This window comes from Staurois parvus, unplaced genomic scaffold, assembly GCF_062004578.1.
Source record: "Staurois parvus isolate SC_StPar_1 unplaced genomic scaffold, SC_StPar_1.0 ptg000273l, whole genome shotgun sequence".
NCBI lineage: Eukaryota > Metazoa > Chordata > Amphibia > Anura > Ranidae > Staurois > Staurois parvus.
Window position 1 is genome coordinate 1 of NW_028318069.1, and position 15372 is coordinate 15372.

The following is a 15372-nucleotide window of genomic DNA, read 5'->3' on the forward strand; positions in this document are numbered from 1 at the left end:
ATGAAGATAGACGCTGGGCAGCCAACATCTCTCACTGTCTAGAGAACAGTATGTATTTCTTTGCCATTTGCCATTCACTTTTTTTGTTTGCATTTTATAGGGTAGCAGAATACACTTCAAGTGTCAATATTGATTGAAACATGCTTAGACTTGTTTTGATTTGATCGCAACTGAAAATTTTTAGACCCCGTGTGAAAGGGGTCTAAAATTTTGCCCATTTTACACCCGTCTGTTGATGGAAGAAAAACAGTCAGTAATGCAATTCTATGGGCAAACGAATGTAAACAGACGTCTTTTTACATCAGTTTTTCGTATGCTTCCATTAAGGTCAGATTTAGAACATGTCTGCATTTTTGTTCCGATAAAAAGAAAACGGAAGCAGACAATAAAACAGTTGTAAATGGATGCAGAACGGAACAGAACTAAACGGAAGATGGATGTTAACTGATGTAAACTGAATCAATTTTTTCTGACACTGATGATAACCATGTAAAAGGAGCTTAATGTTGCATTCACACCTGTACATTCCAGGAATGTGCACAGAAACCCCGCATTTCCATGCTCATTCTGGGAACGCATGAATAATGTGCTACAAATGTGCATCACATTTGCGGTATCTTTAAGAATAATAACACCACAACTGTGATGTGCGTTTGTAGTGCATTTTTTGTGCATTCTCAGACCGGGTGCAGAAATGCAGCCAGTAGATGCACATTTTCATGTGCAACAAATCAAGCAAAAAGCACACTACAATGCATGATACAAAAAGATGCAAAGCCCAATGCTTGAAAAGGTGTAGGAGCGTCTATGGAGCGTTTGTCATGTATAGGGCAGCCCATTCAATTCCATGGGCTGCCATATGTGCATTGCCAGAAAATGTGCGAATTACACAACAAAGCTTGCAAAGGAGACCGCGTTCGCAAGACATTAGGTGTGAGTTAGGTCTTAGGGCTCATTCACACAATGTGTGGAGAATGGCATTTTTCTGTGCTGGATAAATATCAGTCACCACAAGGGCACAAAAAAAACAATTGTTTTTCTATGTGCCCCGTTAACACCACAACACTGTTGTGATGAGCCTTGTAGTACATAAAAATGACACGGTGCACTGCATAGCACTGAATGTCACTGCACTGCAGCACAATGCACAGAAATGAAGTGCCACTTTGTGCACTACATAAAGAAACAGTCAACTTTCCCCTCATCATAGCTCAAGGAAAAGCTGAAAGCTGCCCGCATGCTAAAAAGATGAATTTAGAATGTGAATAGTAGGAACAAGCCCTTAGTGACTACTGCAGTGGTGTATTTAGATTTTGTGCAGCCCTAGGCAACACAAAAATTTTGCGCAACCCCCCCCCCCCCAATGAGAGAGTGACAGAGTAAATAAGTGTATGTATATATGATTCTCTCTCTATCCCTTTCTTTCTCTTCCCTCTCTTTCTCTCTCTCTCCACTCCCTCTTTCTTTTCCTTCCCCTATCTCTCTCTCTTCCCCTATCTCTCTCTTCCCCCCTCTTTCTTTCTTCCCTCTCTATTTCTTCCCCCCTCTCTCTCTCTTCCCTCTCTTTCCTCTCTCTCTTCCCTCTCTCTTGCTCTCTTCCCTGTCTCTCGCTCTCTTCTCCCTCTCCCCCCTCTCTCTCTTCCCTCCCCCCTCTCTCTCCTCTCCCCTCTCTCTCTTCCTCTCTCTATTCCCACCCCTCTCTCTCTTCCCTCTTACTCTCATCCCTCTCTCTTCCCCTTCTCTCTCTTCCCTCCCCTCTCTTTCTTCCCTGTCTCTCTCTATTCCCTCTCTTTCCTCTGTTCCCCCTCTACCTCTTCCTTCTCTCTCTTCCCCCCCCCCTGTCTTCCCCCCCTCTCTCTCTTCCCCTCTCCCCATCCCTCTCTTTCTTCCCTCTCTCTCTTCCCTCTCTCCTCTCTGTTCCCTGTCTTTAGCTCTCTTCTCCTTCTCCTCCTCCTCTCTCCCTCTCTCTCTTCCCCTCCTCCCCCCCCACCCCCCTCTCTCTCCCCCTCTCTCTCTCCCTCTCTCTCCTCCCCCCTCTCTCCCCCCCCGCTCCCCCTCCCTCTCTCTCCTCCCCCCTCTCCCCCTCTCTCTCCCCCTCTCTCTCTTCCCCCCTCTCTCTCCCTCTCGTTCCCCCCTCTCTTCCCTCTCGCTCTCCCCCCTCCCTCTTCCCCCCCCTCTCTCTTCCCCCTCTCTCTTTTTCTTCCCCTCTCTCTTCCCTCTCGCTCTCTTCCCCCCCCTCTCTCTCTTCCCTCCCCGCCTCTCGTCCTCACCCCCTCTCTCTTCCTTCTCTCTTTCCTTCTCTCTCTCTCTCCCCCCTCTCTCTTCCCCCTCTCTCTCCTCCCCCCTCTCTCCCCCCCTCTCTCCCCCCCCTCTCTCTTTTCCTCTCGTTCCCCCCTCTCTTCCCTATCGCTCTCCCCCTCTCTTCCCTCTCGCTACCCCCCTCTCTCTCTCTTTCTCTCTCTCCTTCTCCCTCTCTTCTCTTCTCCCCTCTCTCTCTTCCCCTCTCTCTCCCATCTCTCTCTCTTTTCTCTCCCTTCCCTCTCTTTCCTCTTTTTCTTCCCCCCTCTCTCTTTCCCCCCCCCCTCTCTTTTTCTTCCCCCCTCTCTCTTCCCTTTCTCCCCCCCTCTCTCTCTTACCCCTCTCTCTCTTCCCTATCTTTTCTTCTCCCCTCCTCTCTCTCTCTTCCCCTCTCCCCCCATCTCGATTTCACTCTCTCTCGCTCCTCCCCTTCCTCCTCTCTCTTCCCCCCCTTCTCTCTTCCCTCTCTCCTCTCTCTCTCTTCCCCCTCTCCCCCTCACGCTCCCCCCTCTCTTCCCCCTCTCCCCCGTCTCTTCCCTCTCTTCCCCTCCTCTCTCTTGCTCTCTTCCTGCTCTCTCTCGTCCCCCCTCTCGCTCTCCCCCTCTCTCTCTTTCTCCCCCCCTCTTCCTTCTCTCTCTCTTCCCTCTCTCCTCTCTCCCCCCTTCTCTCTTCCCACTCTCTCTCTCCCCATCCCTCCCTCTCTTCCCTCTCCCCCCCTCTTTCCTCTCTCTTCCTCTTCTCTCTCCATCTTCCCTTCTCTCTCCCTCTTGCCTTCTCTCTTCCCCTCTCTCCCTTCTCTCTTCCCCCCTCTCTCTTCTCCCCAGCTCTCCCTTTTCCTTTTCTCTCCCCCTCTCTCTCTCCTCCCCTCTCTCTCTCTTTCCCCCTCTCTCTCCCCCTCCCCCCTCTCTCTTCCCCCTCGCTCTCTCCCCCCTCCCCCTCCCCCTCCCCCCTCCCCCTCTCTCTCCCTCTTGTTCCCCCTCTCTTCCCTCTCGCTCCCCCCTCTCCCCCCTCTCTCTTTTTCTCCCCCCCTCTTCCCTCTCGCTCTCTTCCCCCTCTCTCTCTCTTCCCTCCCCCTCTCTTCCTCACCCCCCCTCTCTTCCTTCTCTCTCTCCCCCCTCTCTCTTTCCCCCTCTCTCTTGCCCCCTCTCTCCCTCTCTTCCCCCCTCTCTCTTCCCCCTCTCTCACTTCCCCCTCTCTCTCTTCCTCCCGTTCCCCCTCTCTTCCCTATCGCTCTCCCCCTCTCTCCCCCCTCTCTCCCCTCTCGCTACCCCCCCTCTCTTTCTCTCTCTTTCCTTATCTCTCTCTCGCTCTCTCTCTTCTCCCCTCTCCCCCCCATCTCTCTCTCTCTCTTTTCTCTCCCTTCCCTCTCTTTCCTCTTTTTCTTCCCCTCTCTCTTTTTCTTCCCCCTCTCTCTTTTTCTTCTCCCCTCTCTCTTCCCTCCCCCCTCTCTCTCTCTTACCCCTCTCTCTCTTCCCTATCTTTTCTTCCCCCCTCCTCTCTCTCTTCCCCTCCTCTCTCTCTCTTCCCCTCTCCCCCATCTCTCTTTTCACTCTCTCTCGCTCCCCCCTTCTCTCTCTTCCCCATCTCTCTCTTTTCTCTCCCCCCCTTCCTCCTCTCTCTTCCCCCCTTCTCTCTTCCCTCTCTCCTCTCTCTCTTCCCCCTCTCCCCCTCGTGCCCCCCCTCTTCCCCCTCTCCCCCGTCTCTTCCCTCTCTTCCCCTCCTCTCTCTTGCTCTCTTCCTGCTCTCTCTCTCGTTCCCCCCTCTCGTTCTCCCCCTCTCTCTCTTTCTTCCCCCCTTCCTTCTCTCTCTCTCTCTTCCCCCCATTCTCTCTTCCTGCTCTCTCTCTCCCCATCCCCCCCTCTCTTCCCTCTCTCCCCCATCTTTCCTCTCTCTTTCTCTTCTCTCTCCCTCTTCCCTTCTCTTCCCCTCTCTCCCTCTTCCCCCCTCTCTCTTCTCCCCAGCTCTCCTTTTCCTTTTCTCTCTCCCCCCTCTCTCCCCCCTCTCTCTCGTGCTCTCTTCCGTCTTTCGCTCCCCCCTCTCCCTCTTCTCTCTCTTCCCCTCTCACTCTCTTCCCTATCTCTCTTCTTTCTCCCTCTCTCTCTTCCCTGTCTATTCCCCTCTATCTCTCTCTTCCCCTATCTCTCTCCCTCTCTTTTCTCTCTCTCCCCCCACCCTCCCCTCTCTTCTCCCCTCTCACTCTCTTCCCTATCTCTCTTCCCCTCTCACTCTCTTCCCTATCTCTCTTCGCTCTCCCTCTCTCTCTCTTTTCTCTCCCTTCCCTCTCTTTCCTCTTTTTCTTCCCCCCTCTCTTTTTCTTCCCCCTCTCTTTTTCTTCTCCCCTCTCTCTTCCCTTTCTCCCCCCTCTCTTTTACCCTCTCTCTCTCTTCCCTCTCTTTTCTTCCCCCCTCCTCTCTCTCTCTTCCCCTCCTCTCTCTCTCTCCCCCTCTCCCCCCATCTCTCTTTCACTCTCTCTCGCTCCCCCCTTCTCGTTCTTCCCCAATCTCTCTCTTTTCCTCTCCCCCCCTTCCTCCTCTCTCTTCCCCCCTTCTCTCTTCCCTCTCTCCTCTCTCTCTCTTCCCCCTCTCCCCCTCGTGCTTCCCCCCTCTCTCTCTTCCCTATCTCCCCCGTCTCTTCCCTCTCCCCCCCTCTCTTGCTCTCTTCCTGCTCTCTCTCGTTCCCCCCTCTCGCTCTCCCCCTCTCTCTCTCTTTCTTCCCCCTTCCTTCTCTCTCTCTCTTCCCTCTCTCCCCCCTTCTCTCTTCCCTCTCTCTCTCTCGCTCTCTTCCCTCTCTCCCCCTCTTTTCTCTCTCTTTCCCTTCTCTCCCCCTCTTCCCTTCTCTCTCCCTCTTTCCTTCTCTCTCCCCTCTCTCCCTCTTCCCTTCTCTCTTCCCCCCTCTCTCTTCTCCCCAGCTCTCCCTTTTCCTTTTCTCTCTCCCCCCTCTCTCTCTTCCCTCTCTCGTCTCTCTCTTGTGCTCGCTTCCGTCTTTCGCTCTCTCCCCCCCTCTCTCTCTTCTCTCTTCCCCTCTCACTCTCTTCCCTATCTCTCTTCTTTCTCCCTCTCTCTCTTCCCTCTCTCTCTTCCCTGTCTATTCCCCCCTATCTCTCTCTTCCCTCTCTCTCTTCCCTGTCTATTCCTCCCTATCTCTCTCTTCCCCTATCTTTCTCTTCCCTCTCTTTTCTCTCTCTCCCCCCACCCCCCCTCTCTCTTATCCCTCTCTCTTCCCCAATCTCTCTCTTCCTCTCTTTTCTCTTCCCCCTTCTCTCTCCTCTCTCTCTCTCTTCCCCCTCTCTCCTCTCTCTCTCTTCCCCTCCTTTCTTCCCCTCCTTTCTCCCCCTCCTTTCTCTCTTCCCCTCCTTTTCTCTCTCCTTCCCCTCCTTTCTCTCCCTGACCCTTTCCAAAAATGCAGCAGATGAAAAACGCATAGATGTGAACATGTCCCATGTTAAAGGGACTGTAAGTGCATTTCTGCAAAAATCAATAAAAAACACATTGATGCTCTAGATGTGTATTACTGTATGCATTAGGTGCAGTTGCAGTGCAGTTGTAGTGCGTCCTTCAAACCCTAACAACCAAATTGGTGTTTCAAGAGTCTCTACAGCTATTATTGCATACCCAGAGCATTGCAAGACTTTATCATAGGACAAGTGACCAAAAATCATAAATGAGAAGTAAAGTGATTTTTGAGTAGGTGCTAGTTACTCCCATAAAGGGCAGCTGCTACTGATCCATAAAGATTGACAGCTTTCAGAAAAAGAGCAGTCCAGGATCTGTCTTTGTCCATAGGAGGGAAGTGTCCCCCTTCTGCTATTTCAAGCCAAAGTGGGCATCCCATAAACCCTATTCCCCATCCAAGTTTATTTCCCCTGATAAAATAACAAAACCAAGCCCATGGACTGGTCATTGTCTTTGGATGCAAGTTGGTGTGAGAAATACCTGTTGCCTGGCTGTGCAGGGAGAGGTTGAGGGATATCCACAACAAAGCGGCTCTCGTGAGGGTAGTGTTACATACATTTCATGTATTAAGTGGGAAAACTTCTCAACCTTAAGTACAGTATCTCACAGAAGTGAGTACACCCCTCACATTTTTGTAAATATTTTATTCTATCTTTTCATGTGACAACACTGAAGAAATGACACTTTGCTACAATGTAAAGTAGTGAGTGTACAGCTTGTATAACAGTGTAAATTTGCTGTCCCCTCAAAATAACTCAACACACAGCCGTGAATGTCTAAACCGCTGCAACAAAAGTTAGTACAACAAAAATGCATGGGGTGTACTCACTTCTGTGAGATACTGTATCTTGTCCAAGGAAATATTTCTGTTAAATCCAGACACGTTTAATCCTCCCATGTCTGGGGGGGTCATCAAAAACTTTGTGAACAGATCAGTAGCTTTGGTATCTATTCACTGGCATATCATTCATTGTACATTGTGTGTGTGGGGTGCACAGACCCAGAGGGAAGGGGGGCACACTGTGCCCTGTCACACACTGCGAATAGTCAACCAATTCCCATCATGGCCACTGAATCCCACCACCCTCAGCCCCCCACCACAGCACAGACAGATCCTCTGTGGCTCCCTTGCAGTTGCCAGCTTTCCCTCCTCTTCCTTGCCACTGGCCTTGGGTGCTGCGAGGGAGTCACAGGGGTATTTAACTGTAAAAATAGGTCTCTGCCATCCCCCAATGCTCTGACCCCTACATATTGCTCTGCCACCTCAGGGATTCCCTGGTGCCCCTTGCAGCAATAACGCTGGCCGGTTTCCCCTCCTCCCCCTCCCGCTGGCATGTCATGTTTACCAGCCCTAAGATAGCCCACAAACTGGCAGAAAGGAGTCATGTTTGGCAAGCATTTCTGCTTGCAGATATTTGAGCAAGATATGTTCATAGCCAGAGAAGGAGGGACATCAGACAGGGAACAGCTAGAGGCAGTGATGGTCCAGCAGCTGCATTGTACCGGAAAGTGGGCTTGTAACGTACGTGTAAGATTTGAGTAGATAAGATGTGATCAGTAGCAATATGTAATCGTAACCATAGTGCATTCACATGTGACATAAATGTACAGATTTGAGTAGATTAGATGTAGATTCAGTCCTTGTCATTTGGGAAATGAGGTACAATTAGAATCAATTAGGCTGAAAGGCCTGGCTTCCTGGATGTGACACCTTTTGTGTTAATAAGGTTGGCACCTTCTGGGAAAACCGGTTTTGAGGAAATTACAGCAGACAGGGTGTCTGCCTGACATTGAAAGCTCTAAAAGGAATATCCATCCATCAAAAAGGGGTATGTTTCACCTCTCATAAAAGCTAAAATATTAGTTGCAGAGAGATGAACATATTCCCTTCTTGTAGGGCATTCTGTGCGCTGCATCTGCATATAAAAATCATGTTTGTAGCTTAAGTAGAAAGCCAGGAAAATGCAGGGAATGGTTAGGTGGAGCTGGATTGCAACAGTCGAAAGGTGTTTGGTACTGTCGCGATCGGGCTGATGAGCTGGTGTCGGAAATCCAATCCCCGACTTGGTGTCTCAAGCCGGTCTTGGTCCAATTGAACTTGGGCGGGCCAGCAATCAGGACATCCTGTGGGCAGGTACAGGACCACCCCCCCGCGTCAATTGGCCGAGGACTAATGTCCCACCTATGTCCATATCCCCATAAAAGGAGTACGCGGACATTGGGACATTGGCTATTCATACAGAGCTGGTCCGATCGACCAACGGATTGCTGATACTCTGACTTGCCCCAGTCACAGGGTAAATACTGGTAAAGTTTTATTCTGTCTTTTATTCCCTTTTATCTTATAGTAATTAGTTATTTGTGTGTCTTTTTTGTATTTCTGTAACTTTTTATATTTTGTACATATTTTATGCACTGCCCACTTTCGGGAAATTAAATCTTAAAATTAATTAGTGAATTCTGTGTATTTAAGCATGTGCGCATATCTTCGGAGAGATTAGATTGGAGAGATTAGATTGTATTGTATATTAGTGCCTTTAAACGATCAGTCCAGCTCATTGCCAATCTGTATGCAATTGCACTGTGTGTGGGCAGATTGTAAAAGGTAACAGATCGGCCAGACGGAGATCTGTGTGTGTGCGGTGTCCCAGCAGACCGTTCTGCGGATAAACTGTTGGGTGGTGGCAGGCTACCTTTTGTGGTGTGTCTGGTGTGGGGGGGGGTGTGGACAGTGGAAGAGTGATTAGCACTTGGGTTCTGGCTTGTGGAATAGCTGGAGGAATCCTAGAAGGGTGGGTAATTACTAAGCTGGTCCTCAACTCTAATCAGTGCACCAGATTGTATATAAGATTTGTATCTGCCAGTGTGTGGTCGACCAGCTGGATTGGAGTCTCCCTCTGGTGGTGGCCAAAGGTAGTGTGGGCTGTGGAAGTACGGTTTTATATATTCAAAGTTAAGTCCCCTTTATTCCCTCCTACCCCCCTGTCACGGCCGCACGTACACGTTTCGGTTAGCTAGTCGCTGAGGGAGTTGCATGTGGGGGACACGTGACAGGTTTGGTCGTGACAGGGCTCCAGCAAAGGGGAAGAATTGGATGACAAGGTGGCTATGCAGAGCAATACAAAGCAGCGTGCTGGAGCTGACAGGGGAGAGATCTGTATTGTTTACATATAGACCTTTTCTCTGCCAGTGATATTCAGCGATCGCCGGGTGCCAGCGGGGAATCTCGGTCGGGGACCCAGTGATCGACAGCTGTAGCTGCCAATGGCGGTGCGGGTAGGGCTCAGGTGCGCATCCCCTACTCAGTAATATAAAATCACATATATATACATGTGATATTGCGCAGCCATGCCGACCTGTAGCAGTAGTTCTGCTATAGGGCGGTTGGGAAGCAGTTAATCCTGGTATGTTAGGTTTGTGGATTGAGCATAATCAGAAAGGTTAAACAGCAAAAATAAGGGATTTAAACAATACCCTTTTTAAACTCCAAACCTTCAGAATCCATCAGTAGCTAATATGGCACAACACTCTACAACTGAGTAGGGATGAGCTTTTGGTTTGTCTGTTCAGGTGTTCTTCCAAACTCTGGACTTTGTGTTTCCTCGGGTTTAATGACTTTCTTCCTCTACTATGTATGACAGCTTCCTGCCCTGGCACCTCTGTGCCTAAAGCTGTCCATTCACCAGTAAAAAAATTTTGAAAGCCGTTCCTTTTCTGAATATTTGTTTGATTTAACTAATCATATTGATGTTCATTCTCGACTGAGAATGTGTTTTTTGTTCTGGAAAAAATTATACATATTAAAATGAAACCTGTTAAATTCATCTATGATTCCATTTAAGTAGCAAGCCTGGATGAAATGTTAAGGACTATTAGTTAGTTGACTCAATGTTCTGAGGAATAGTCAAACAAAAATCTAACCATGTAAGGCCAGCGTAAAGGCTAAGTTCACCCTTAGGAGCATGTTACATGTTATACCCATAGTTAGGGTGTAACATGTAACATGCTGCTATGCAGGGTCTGTGCTACCACTAGGCAAACTTGGCAGCCACCTAGGGCACACTGCTGCCTGTGGTGCAGCCACAGCCAGATCCGACAATAGGGTAGTACAACCAGTCCTGATGTAACATTAATTATATTTTCCCTGGGCCCCATCAGTTCACCAGAGGGGCTCAGGAGACGAGGAACAGAGAGGAACCATTTTTTAAATTTCAGGCGCAGGTGGCTAAAGTTGAGCTGCATTTTGGAATGCTGATCGGTGGTGGCCAGCCGCAGCTCCTCACAGCCTTTCATTTGAGAAGTGATTATCCCTTCTGTGGCTGAGGAAAGTGAAAGGTGAGGCTGTAGCCCAGCAGCGGTAGGTGATTTAACAGAAAGGTGGCCAAGGGCACAGGCAGCAATGGGAACCCGGTGCACAGGCAAGCTCACAATTTCTGTTTTCTGAGGTACAGACAGATACAGCCGTACCCTGTATACAGACCTTCTGTACTGTGTGGTGATCATCATCATAATATTGACGATGACCACATGAGCACCATGAGATGATTCCTGTTAGTTCTTATGTATACTTAGGTTTGAGGGACATTAAAGATGTGCAGCTGAGCCACACTTTTACCATCCCCCAACTACTCCCTATTATGCTGCAAAGGAAGTGCCACTGTAGTATGGCAATTGTGGAGGGGTGCTGTGTAAAATCCCCTTATGCTGTACTACGATGGTAATGTCTTTGCAGTATAGTAGGGAGTAGTTGGGGATAGTATAAGTGTGTCTCAGGCACACATTTTTATTGTCCCTCAAACACAAGTGTAAATAAGAAATAATGGGACTCATTGAATATGTGTAAGTTTGACAGGCTGACTCTCAGGTTGGAAATGATCCAATAGCTGTGCAGCCTCCAGATCGCTTCCACACCCCCATGTCCCCTGCCATGCTTCATAGGGTCTACACTCTCATCAGTGGACCTAGTTTCTACATGGTGGATGCCACCGGAAAACTTCAGCCAATCCATGAGGAAGAGGTATTCAGCCAAAGAGATGCCGCGCATCACTTCATCCCAGCTCCCTAGTCTCCACACGGACATAACATTGGCAAGGCATTTTATTTTTAAGTTCTACTTGAGGTTTTATTTAACTTTTTTTGGGGGGTGCAAGTAGCTGGTCTTGCCTAGAGCGCAAAATAGTCTAGCACCAGCCCTGCTGCTAGGTTCCACCTTCTACTGCCAGTGCTCCCCTGTCTGTGACAGTTGGAGGGGGACCTCCTCCCTGTACCTTCTGTCACAATTATATATATATATGTACACACTTTTTTATGGAAAATAATTTTCAATTGTATCGGGTGGGACACTTCTTGGGCCATAGGGGGATACACCCCGCTACTTATTTCTTACAACAGCTTGGGATGCCTGTAACTGAACTATATTGTCTGCAGCAAATCCTCCATTTAATTCGCTCTTTACAAAGGAATGCCATTGACGTCACCACACGAACAGCTTTTGAAAGCAGATGTTTCCAAAGTGAGGTTCAGAATAGGGGTATCTCAAGTCTGTATAAATTGTTTGTTTCCACCTAGACTACTGTATATGCTTGCCTAGGAGAGAGATGTGGGTGAGGAGATAGGAGAGGAGGACTGGAGGGAATGGTCCCTTAGAATATACAAGGGCATTGTGAATGTCTTCCTTGTAGAGGCAGGCTATAAGGTCCTTTCTTGCTGGTATTTAGTCCCGGATCAATTGTCGAGAATGTACCCTGGCTCCTCCTCGCTCTGTTTCCCAGGATGTGGGCAAGTGGGAACAATGTTCCATGTATGGTGGACATGCCCTAAGGTTAGAAGGTACTGGATATGAGTTAATTCCCTCATTTTCACGGTGACCATGATTAATGCCATCAAGAACCCTAGAACTTTGCTGCTTAACCACTAGCCGCCCGGCCAATGGCTAAATGGTGGTGTGCAAAATCCATTAGTGTTTCGGGTGGATGCCATATGGCATCCTCCCGGGCATGCGCAGTTTGAGCGCCTGCAGGGCCGGTGACAGATCACGCCCGTGTACCTCGGACGTGGTCGATGACAGATCTGAGTACCGGCCCCGTTGCCGGTACCATGTGACCAATCGCAGCAGGTCACATGACAGTTGTATACAATGGATGGCTTCATTCATGCCATCCATTGTATACTAGTGTGTATAGCTGTGATTGGTCACAGCGATCACATGCACAAGCTGGGCTAATCACAGCCCAGCTGTATGATGTGATTTAACCATGGCCAAATCACAGCTAAGCACAAAAAAAAAAACCCTGAATAAATCTATGTCATTCAGGTAAATGCTTGCTTATGGCAAAGTAATTCTTTGCTATAAGCAAATTGTGTAAAAAAAAAACAAAAAAACAAAAAAAAAACCAACAAATACTGATCACTTCCCCAAAGTAGTACAATGTTACTATGGTAACATTGTACTACTTTTGTCATAGTGAAATATGAAAAAAAAGAAACAAAATGTAATAAAAAATTAAAAATGTTTTAAAATTACCGTATTTTTCGCTCCATAAGACGCACCTGACCATAAGACGCACCTAGGTTTTAGAGGCGAAAAACAAGAAAAAAAAATATTCTGAACCAATGGACTGCAGACATAGTACAGGGGATGACCAGAGACTGCAGACACAGTACAGGAGATGACCAGAGACTGCGGACACAGTACAGGAGATGACCAGAGACTGCAGACACAGTACAGGAGATGACCAGAGACTGCGGACACAGTACAGGAGATGACCAGAGACTGCGGACACAGTACAGGAGATGACCAGAGACTGCGGACACAGTACAGGAGATGATCAGAGACTGCGGACACAGTACAGGAGATGACCAGAGACTGTGGATATAGTACAGGGAAAATACCAGGGACACAGTACAGATGACCAGAGACTGCAGACAGTGCAGGGAATGACCAGAGACTGCAGACAGTGCAGGGAATGATCAGAGACTGCAGACAGTGCAGGGAATGACCAGAGACTGCAGACAGTGCAGGGGATGACCAGAGACTGCAGACAGTGCAGGGGATGACCAGAGACTGCAGACAGTGCAGGGGATGACCAGAGACTGCAGACAGTGCAGGGGATGACCAGAGAATGCTGACCTTTGGAGAGGGAGGGGGAGCAGGTACCTGAATTTGACAGGTACCTGCTCCCACTTCCGCTGAGTTGTCTTTCCCTCTTCTTCCCGCGCCGGCTTCTGTGACAGCCGGGTGCCCACTGCGCATGCGCGAGAAGCCCTGCACTTTGTGAATGGCCCAGCGCCTTCTGGGACCTGTCATGTGTCCCAGAAAACACTGGACCATTCACAAAGCGCAGCGCATGCGCAGTGGGCACCCGGCTGTCACAGAAGCCAGAGCGAGAAGACTGTGCAGCGCTGGAGCGAGGAACAGGTAAGGCCCTGCAGGAGAGAACAGCTGAGCGGCTGGCCCGGTATTCTGACATGGTGGCGGCAGAAATACTGGACCGGCCACTTTATATTCGCTCCATAAGACGCACTGACATTTTCCCCCATTTTTTGGGGGGAAAAAGTGCGTCTTATGGAGCGAAAAATACGGTATATATTTTTTTCATACTGTCCCCAGTCAGTGTCCCTGATCACTGCCATGCCAGTTATATGATGACGCTGTACTGCTCTGGTGACAGTATGTAAAAAAAAAATAGTGAAAATAATTTTTTTAATTTTTTTTATTTTCCGAAAAATTATGACAAAAAAAATACAACTTCAAAAAACTCGCCATGCCTCTTATAAAGTACATCAGACTGTCTACTTTGCAAAAAGGGGTCATTTGGGGGATATCTGTACTGTTCTGACATTCTTGGACCTCAAGAAATTAGATTGGCTGTCAGTACTTCAGGATTGATCAATATTCAGATCTATACCATAGTTTGTGAACTCTATAACTTTCCTACAAACTAAAAAATACATCCTAATTTGGGTTATTTTCACCAAAGATATGTAGTAGAATACATTTTGGCCTAAATTCATGAAGAACAATTATTTATTTGCAAACGTTTATAACAGAAACAATGAAAAACGTGTTTTTTTGTTAATTTAGCAAAAAATAAAAACCCCAGTGGTGATTAAATGCCACCAAAAGAAAGCTCTAGTTGTGTGAAGAAAATGATAAAATTTTAGTTTGGGTACAATGTTGTATGACCGCGCAATTGTCATTCAAAGTGTGAGAGCGCTGAAACCTGAAAAAATGGCCTGGGCAGAAAGGGGGTAAAAGTGCCGGTATGGAAACGGTTAACTAACCCATTGCTGGAGCTTCCAGATCCACTCAGATCCCAATATATTTCATGTTCCTGGCATCCAAAATTGCAATCGCTACTGCCTGGAAGAACCTGGTAGTGGACTTAGTGTTAATGAAACTAAAACCTTCCTGGATCATGATCAATGAGAAAATGGTCAGTATCCTGCGAGATACCTCTGCCAAGTTTGCGCGAGTCTGGAACCCACGGATTAGTTACCTGCAAGCTACCTCCTAAAATTGCTATTTTTTCTTTGTGCTGGCTCAGTGGAGCCAGTTGCGTGGATGTATTCTATTTCTCCCTTTGTTCTCTTTTACTCCTCCTTTTTCTCCATCTTTCTTTCTTTTCTTGCCGATTAGCCCTCTGATGATTTGATGCCTTATTATAGTTTAAAGATGCATTGTATAGTAGTTTGGGGGTTTTTTTGTGCCCGATATATGAGACTATAGACCTCGGGCTTTGGCACATGTGGATTGCTTCCACAGATCCAGCTTTTCCATCCCTTTGTGCCTGCCGTTGACCAATCCTAGTGCCTCCAGCTCCAAGGTGGATTAAGCCATCTGGACTTGCTATACTTTCTATATCGTTGATCTATGTTATTTTTTTTCGGTATCTTTGTGTCTCACCTGCATTGCAAGTTCCTTCTGTATGGTCATCAGGGGCCTATAGTTATACTGTTATCTACATGTTTATATGTTACAAATTTTTAATAAAAATATTGAAAAAGAAAATAATTTTCAAGACAGAACACAAAAAACACAGAAGATAAAAAAACAAAACAAAAAGAACAGATATGTTGTATCCACATGTCATGTAACCACCTGCCCGCTGTTAGGGCAGTAGGCATAAAAGAAGTCTATAACACCCAGGGACCCAGTGGCCATGCAGGAGCTATATATCTGCACATGGCAGTACCAGGGCAACAAGGTGGTTGTGTCTCAATAAAACCATTATATCATAACAAAAACATGAACTAACACATTTGATAGCGACATAAAAATAGAGCACAATAAATGATTTAGGGTACAAAGATAAGGAAAAGAGAGAGAAGTAGCAGGAGCCATATTAGGCAACTGCAAAATAAACTATGTTCACAGGGCATAACACCATTTTAGATGTGAGGTAAGTGGGTAAGTGTGTGGGTGAGAGATCAGTATACCATGAAGTTATGTATCGTCCAGCGGTTAAGGAGAGAGAGTCTGTCAGGCATGTGGCAACAATCATTAGTGGAGGGGCATCACCAACCAAAGTTGCCTAAAAAAGCTCTAGGGGTTATAGCGTTATATCACCAGGGGTAAGGTCATCTTTGGGAAAATAAAGAGAAAAGACCAGGGGGTAAAGGA

General features: G+C 47.7%; 1 protein-coding gene across 1 annotated transcript in view; it reads left to right on the plus strand.

Moving 5' to 3' along the window:
* The first annotated feature begins 7 nt into the window (after nucleotides 1-7).
* Nucleotides 8-15372, plus strand: part of LOC149459117 (uncharacterized) — a 128362-nt gene continuing 112997 nt past the window's right edge. Inside the window, exon 1 of the mRNA XM_089681620.1 lies at nucleotides 8-48. The gene's annotated coding sequence lies outside the window, so the exon portion shown is untranslated. The remainder of the gene's footprint in view (nucleotides 49-15372) is intronic.